Below are 8,473 nucleotides of genomic sequence, written 5' to 3'. Positions count from 1 at the left end.
ATCCATAGATCTGTATCAGTACAGTAATACCAGAGAGAGGAAAAAAGGGCACGGGGAACCGAAAAACAGAATATTAGTATTAAAAGTGATGAACAAAGTATGTGTTTACACAAATATGCTGCTTAATTTACTCATTGGGTTCATTCTTAAAGCAATTGTTGTGTGGAATTCTTAAAGAATTAATTCAAAGTAAGGTCATACATCATATATGTGATTCAGACATTTAGTTCTGCAAAGTTGATCAAAACAATAATCTTCTCATTCTGTCTCATTAGTAGGCATTTATAAATCATGCCAAGTGAACATAAGTGCTGGCCCATCAGAATCAGTTATATAAAAGTACATGAATCTAGTTAAGTTCCAGCCAACTTCAAAATGTTAGAGAATTTCCTGGAAAGATTAAAGTAATCGAACCCTGAAAGAACACAACAGATCCATGCAAGGTGGTATACCTAATGGTATACCTAATGCGTAATTGCATGCACCATGCTTTAAAGAGAATTGACACAATAGTTAATTGTCCGAAGTTACCCATAAGGGAATTGTTGACCCAATACAGGTGTTTCAACCTCATTGGGAATTACTTAATTTGCTCATGCAAAAGCAACAACCCATCGTTACTTAAGATCAAAGTTATTCCTGTGCCAAAAATAAACACTATTATTTGCTAGCCGGGGTGGCGGTTTATAAGGTTGATTAGTTGGTTAGCAAGTAATGCAGCTAATGAGAGTGGATCCCTGTCCTGTGTCGTGACTTACCTTCCATGCGCGATAATGCAGAAAACAGGAATCGTAAGGATCAAACATGCCATAATTATGTGTAGATTCAAGACTGTATTGCTCATGAGCTAATCATTAGGGGCGCACCCAACCTTAAAAGTAGGGGAATACATAAATTAATGATTTGAATATCAAACGAACGTCTCAAAAAGGTGTTGTGCCCCACTTTAGAAAGCAGCCAACGGTATAAATGATATACGTGTACATATACCGATAGAAAACGAATGAGTCAAAGTTTATCAACTCTTAGTAAGAACTCACTGAATTAGGGCATGTATCCCAAATATATTAAGTGTCTGCACTCTGTTACGGTGTTGCGTGTTTGTAAACATGGGTCCATGTTTTTTATTGCGTGATTCAGTTGCCCATACAAGCATGTAGTGTGATATCGCGTATGAACATTATTTACAAAGGCGTTCTGAGTCTACGAACATGGGCACCGTATTGAATGGTAGTTGCTTAATACATACATAGATGCACAACCCGCAAAAAAACATATTCGACCTGTCATTGAAAAAACTTAAATTGTTATGTTAGTGTGAACCACTAAATTAATCTGTGAAAGTTCCATAACTTGTTATCAAAACGTGACCGACTCAGAGTTACAAAAAAAGGAAAACTGAAAAAATTGAAAGAATATCCAAACTGACAAAGGTCATGAAAGGCAGATCCGTCTGGGTTTAGTTCATAAATATAATGGACTGACAGTTATACATTGTTTGCAACTTTCCAACTGTATACTAAACATATAACAAAAGTCAGTAAAATTGGCGTTGTCCCTAAAACTGGAATGGTTAAATCCCATATTGAATTCAGGTGTATAGATTGGCATACAATAGTCCAATGGACACTGATTATAGGAACATGTGCATATCATGGTCAGAATTTAAACATTCTCTTGTAGTTTGCAGTAGGCAAATTATCTTAGATTCTTTTTGTTGAAGGATAGTTTCACAATCTCCCATTCTTTGATCTTTTGGAATGTTTGTCAAAACAGTTTGAAATGTTCTCAATTTTCCAAATAGTGCTCCTTCTGCCATTGATCTGCAAGAGGTGATTTCTGATCCAAAACGGTTATACTGTGGAGGTGTTCCTTGATTCTGGTTCTCAACTCTCGGATTGTACTGCCGGCGTACAGTTTGTTAAAACAGCAAACAATAATATATATCACAAATTTGGTTTGGCAATTGATATTTTTTTATCTGAATAGTTTGTCTTTAGTGGTATACATTTCAGTGTTGTTCAATGAAAATGTACACGCATTGCAATGCGTACATTTTTGTAAACTTTTTAAAGGTTGTCCCGTCAAGATATCAGTTTGTGTATCCAGTTTAGAGGTGCACATGTGACTGGTACTCAGTTTTATTTTCAAAGTCGATGCTAGAGTATAGGTAAAAAGTGGTTTATCAGAAATGTAATTTGCAAGATCTGGATCTAATTTAATATGCCAGTGTTTGTTGAAAATGTTGTGAATGATTTAATTATTATGGGTGTACCTTGTAATCGTCCTGACTATTTCAGACCCCATTTTCTTGTTTCATGCTAGACCAAGACTTCAACTGACCTGTTTGCCATCTTCAATGTTTCTCCCTTGATGCTCCCCTGGTTGCCTGTTCTGAGCTAAAGTTTGCTTTGTTTTCTGCATGTGAATTGCATGCTGGAAACAAGCTGGGCACGCACTTTGTTTCTGTCTTAATATTATGCATACGGGTCCTATCCATCCCCAGCATGAGAATTTGTTACCGGGAAACAGTACTTATGTTACTTTACGCCCTGCAATGAATTCCCTATCTGTGGAAGTTATGGTTGGGACCATTGGATCCATGGAACTTCCGAGTTCATCACGAATCCTGCAAATTCTATGAAATAACTTCTATTGTATGCAGCTGAAACTCTAAACTCACACCATTGTTGAGTGAAGGGAACGTTATTTTTCGAATTGCAGCTTTGGGTCTGCTCAAACAAAGATTCAGGCTCTTTTATTTGGGAATGGATTGCCTTATTACCCTGCAAAGTCTGACATGAAGACTCAGTACAGTAAAAGCTTTTGTGGCTGTCCTGCCTTAATGGGCTGGTGAAATGGGGAAAGCCCAGCCCCCCAAGATTGGCCTATGGTGAGGCACTAAGATTGTCCTCTACCATGTGATGGGGAGGAAAGTAGGGTGTCTAAAGGATCCACCCCACATTGCACTAGGCTAACTACCATAGGCTCGGGGTGGCTTCCAGCCCAATGGGTCACCACCTAGGTGGTCCACAGAACCAGACCGTGGACTTAATCATATAGTATATAACGAGCATTGTAAATGCCAACCGTTTTGGCTTTTGTGTAGGCATGGGAAAGGTATTTGCCAAGCATTTCCGTAATGGCACAGACTGGCCACTAATGGTAGCAGCTTAAAAACTGTGCATGTACCTTTGCATGCAATGGCAGTGCCGGGCAAATCCCTTTCTAATACCTATACGCAAGCTGAAACTGTTGGCTTTACCAATGCTTGTTTTTAATAGGTGTTCAGTGAAGGATACCATAGTGCTTATGGATGGAGTAGCTGAAGGCAGACCAGGTTAAGACATTTTAATGACACCCGTAGTGCATTTACAGCATCATTTAAATCATTGGCTTTCAAAAGACTGCTTTGAAAAAAAACAGTGTGTAGGACGTAGAGTGGTGAGTGGGAATGGCCGTAGGGATTAGCATGTTTAACATTGCCATAATTAGTCAGTGAGTAAATAACCAAACCCCACCTACAAGCTTTGTGTCCCTACTCATATTCCTTCTCTCCCTGGCTATACCGCAATGCATTAGTTTTGGCTTATAGGTGCTGATATAGGTAAAACTGAAAATGTCCTATGTAAGGCACTGCATAAATCACTGAGTATCCTTATCTGCCTGCTTGCAAATCTCTGTTCCTACCCATTTTTTGCATAACAAGGCTTTGGAAGATTGACCCTACAGAGGGAACTGGTCCAATGTCAAGACACACTGAATCCCTGGATATACAAACTTTAGGTACATAACTTCAAATTCAACTAGTTTCGATCTAAAGAAAAAAGGGCTATATCTTCAATACAGCTTAAAATAAAGACGCATATATACAGAGTCATGTCATGGGCATCCATCAACAGACCGGACCAAACCTGGCGTAATGTTGAAGTTATATTCGTCTTAATGACCGCTGTACAGGAAACTAAACAATTGGTGACATGGGCAGAGCTCCAACCTAAATTCCCATCTCCTAACTTCATTTTAGGCTGGCTCTTTCTAAAAGAAAATAGAAACCTATCTTCCAACAAACAAAACAATCTGCAACAACATATCCACAACATTGAAGCAAAAATAATCCTAATGCATCACCATACAACCGCAAACTCACACACCATCACAAAATGCAACCTTTTTCATTGGGAACCATGCCCATGCACGCACCGCACCGTACATGCCCTTACCATGCATGCATTGTTAATTTCTCAAGCACAATGTGGAACTAAGAATTCTGCACTGCAGACAGGCAACACAGAATTGCATCTCACTTCTATGTTCAGACTTCCAGTGCAATCCAACCAGCCATTCAATCACACACACGCCTTTTAAGAAGATGGACATGCAAACCACAATGATTATTCAAGCCTCGGACAATACACACTCATCACACCCCACAAACTGAAAACGTCAATCTTTCGGTTTCAAACAAACAGAAAAAATCCCTGTCCCTGTCTCTGACATTGTTGGGCACGTTTTTGTATTTTTATTTTTATTTATTTTTACTTGTGTATCAGTTCATCACAATGAAGACAGAATCCATTTATTAAATTACCATTTCTAAACTTCAATTCCTTTCATCTAACTAGATGAAACGGAAAACCTCTATCCATATTTTCATATGATATCCCTATTGGGCGCTGGTGTATCGCCTATCTAGGTTAAGGGATAGAGAAGAGTCTCGCCCTATCCTCTCTCACTAATTTCTCTAATACCTAAAATTAAGTGCACGCTTCTGGAAGTCAATTTTCATCTTTTTATTCCTGTTGCTTTCATCTTGTGTGTCTTATCCATTATCTAATGCAATTCACAAAAGACAATAAAAAAGCAGTTTAAATATTCAATTGCTGCTTGTGTGTGTTGTAATTTTCACTTGTCCTAAAATGATGTCTTTTAGCCAAGCTTGCTATTAATTTTTGCAAGTCTCAGGGATCAGGTCATCACCTTGAACCTGTTGTTTGTCTACCGGTTTCCGTGGAATCGCTAATCCTCTCCACTTTCTTCAGGACACTGAATCTGACTATAACTATTCAGATGGCCCATTTTTCAAAGTCTGAGTACGAACATTCCACCGCATAAGCAATACTGGTTACTAATTTCTGTCGATAAGGGGCAACAATGCCGGATAAGTTATATCCTGCAGCAGTGCTGACAAAATGTCTTATTGACATCAAAGTAGCAATAGCCCTTAAGTGGTGTTTCGCAAATACCAAGGACTCCCTAAAGTTGGATTCAACCTCATAACCAAGGTACCTGTAACTCTGTACTCTCTCCTTTATTAGCCCTGGGGTCACCACTCTCACTTTATATTTCTGTACTTTTCCCACACGCATACATTTAGATTTCTCCATATTGATTGATATTCTCCTTTGCATATTTATTGCACTCCTACAAATAACAACATATGTGGTATCAAATATAGCTAGGTCATCTACATTAGACGGCTATAGGATCTTGGATGTGCCCAATTTAGGAGAAACATTGTGCACTTCCGAAAGACGGTCACCAATGTCTGCCATAAACAAATTAAATAAAGCAGAGGCCAAGACGCACCCCTTCTTCACTCATTTACCTATCTTTACGGGAGCTCAGAAATCACCCATATTATTCAACTTGCCCCAAGCTACATTCTGTTCATGCAACAGCTGGCAAGCATACAGTAAATCTGATGGCATTCCTAACTTTATTAATTTTTCCCATTAGCTTACTGCGGTTGATAGTATCAAAGGCGGATGCAAAATCCACAAATATGTATAGCCGCATTGCCTGTTTATACTTCACCTGATGGATAAGCAAATTGACAATGAATGTCATAACTACAGAATAAGACTTTTCTAAATCCTGTCTGGAACTGGCTAAGAATTTGATTGTCAGATATCCAGTTCTCAATATTCTGTATAATACATGTGGTGAAGATTTTGCTGGGACCATCAAGTAAAGATGGAATTCTAAACTTTGCAGGAACTTCTTTCCACGCGCTTAAATATGGGAATAAAGTGAGAGGACCTCCATGAGTAAGGGATGATACCAGACTTGTTTATCTGGTTGAAAATGGTGCGAAGTAGATCAGCCCAAATTTTGGGGTTGGCTAACATCACCACGCTGGAGACCCTGTCTGGTCCGAGGGCTCTTGATTTCTTTAAGTTCTTAATGAGTATTAGCTTCTCCCTCTCAAAAATAAGGCTTTTTTATAGGGTGGGGATACAGGTTAGGTGTTGTAGGAGCATCAAACTTGTCCCCCAGATCAAACTTTAACGGCTGTCTGGTTTGCCATGGTCTTCCCTTGCTCTTTACCTCTGGAGTTGAAGATACACCACATTTTCTTAGTGTCACTCTTTCCTATAGTGCCATACAGGGTTTTCCACATGGCATTACTAGAGGACAGCGTATACCACTTCAACCAATTGTGGTATCTATGTTTCACTCTCTTCACTCATGCATGCACATTATCACTATCAATGGCATTCATACGTTCTTTCCTGATATCCTGTCTCATAGGCTTTTCTCTTAATTATAACTTTTTCGTAAGGATGAGGATGTTTACATCTTAATTTTATCCCCAAGATGTGTGGTCTAGACTGGATGCGGGCTGTAATCGAACTGATCCAGCTGATTATTTCATTGTGGCAGATAAAATGTTATAAACCCTGTCCAGCTGGTCCATGTACATATGTTTTTATCTGACCAACCGATTCTATTTTGCCCATTATTCAATTTCATTTCCCCCAACTTTCATGGTCAATTTTATGATAATTTTCCAAAGCAACTGATTTTTAAAATCACATGGTCGCTGAATCTATTGAATGCCAGAGACATCGATCTGACTCTGCTGCAGAGGGCACTGCTCCAATATATTGTATTGCATTTATTGTGTTTATATAGCGCTTTAATCCAGAACGCTTTACATTTTAACAACTGGATACATATAACATTATAACAGTAGAAGCAATTTACAATTATGAATCAAACCAACAAAACAGTAAGTTGAGCAATTAAACAGTGAGGGAAGAGGGAAGGGTGAGGAAGGGATGGAGGAGGTAAACAGAAGGGGTATACGGGCGAGAATGGGGTAGGATTGAGGGAAGGGGAAGGTAGAGGATCATAGGAAAGATTCAAGGGAAGTAGAGGGAATGAGAGGCGGGAGGGTTTCATGGCGGAGAATGGAGAAGGAGAGATTTCAGGGAAGTGTGGAAGGATAAGGTAGGTATACAGCGGATGTTTAACACCAGTATACTATAGTTGTCACTAAAGACAACCTCAATCATTAATACGTTCGGGTTACTGGTCACTGGAGCAATCTCTCTTGCCTCCCATATATTGGAACATAGTCGGCAAACCCCCAAATGGACGCCCACTTCTACCTCTCCTAGCCAGGTTGCTAAAACAGTTGTGCCTGTCGAACAATACCTCCCCCGTCATCCAAGATTCCTGAATCAATATTTTGTCGGACGGGTGTGAACTCTCGTGTTCCAGGGGGAGATATTAATGTAATTCTTAGGAACGCTGGCAGGGATTAAGGACAAAAGCCACTCCCAGTGGTACCTTGCTGTGCCTTTAGTTTTTCCACTTCTTTTTCTATTTGATTCACTGATGAGCTTTCGGGCTTAGCCCTTGTGATCAGATGTCACCTCTTTTAATAGGGCAAACGAGTTGCTTCTAATGAAGGGGACAGATTCAGAATCAAAACAGTGGACTTTGGTTACAGAAGAACTAAAGCTGTCCAATTGTTCCACTCAATCAATGTCTGAGCCTTGTATAACTCTAAGAGGTGGTAGATGTTTAAATAAATCAAGTAATGATCTTTGGTTTATCAGCACACACCCATCTTCGAACAGACGGAGAGATAGTAAATGATGTGTGGGGTAGCTGGGGCTTGAATTCTGTCTGGTTCGATCTAGCCACCTTTGGTACAATTGCCTCTATGCTCTCTTTTTGGACAGTCTCACTTTCAGACATAAATCCACAAAAGGTAGCATCCATTGGGGTGTCTTCCGACTGTTATTTCACACAAATCACTGTTCTTGCTTTAGCACCCTCTCCGGTCATTAACCAAGAGGTTAAATTCCCTGTTTTATTCTTGGATCTTTTAAGTCTGCTAGCAGCTTTTTTACGTGCTCTTTTCTGTGGCGGAGCCGCTCTTGATGGCTGCACAATGGGTTCCAAGGTATCTGTTTTGAATCGTTTTTTGTGTAATGCTCTTTTTGAACCCGCTTTCTTTTTGTAAGGTCAGTCTTTTCTTTCTGGGCTTTTGAGATAGGATGGGGTCATAAGGTTCATTGATGACACCTTGTTCCTCGGAGGGCTCAACCAAGGAAGACTCCAATGGGTCAGTGCTCACCCTCCCGCTCTCCTTAAGTGATTTGTGTTATATAGTTGTATCTTTAAGGATGTATCTTTATATAGAAATGTCAGTGTATGAACGCTTCATTGTTACCTT

This window comes from Ambystoma mexicanum, chromosome 11 (genome assembly GCF_040938575.1).
Source record: "Ambystoma mexicanum isolate Mex_15411 chromosome 11, UKY_AmexF1_1, whole genome shotgun sequence".
NCBI classification, from domain to species: Eukaryota; Metazoa; Chordata; class Amphibia; order Caudata; family Ambystomatidae; genus Ambystoma; species Ambystoma mexicanum.
The sequence above is the reverse complement of the archived record's forward strand: the minus strand, read 5'-3'. Positions refer to the sequence as shown.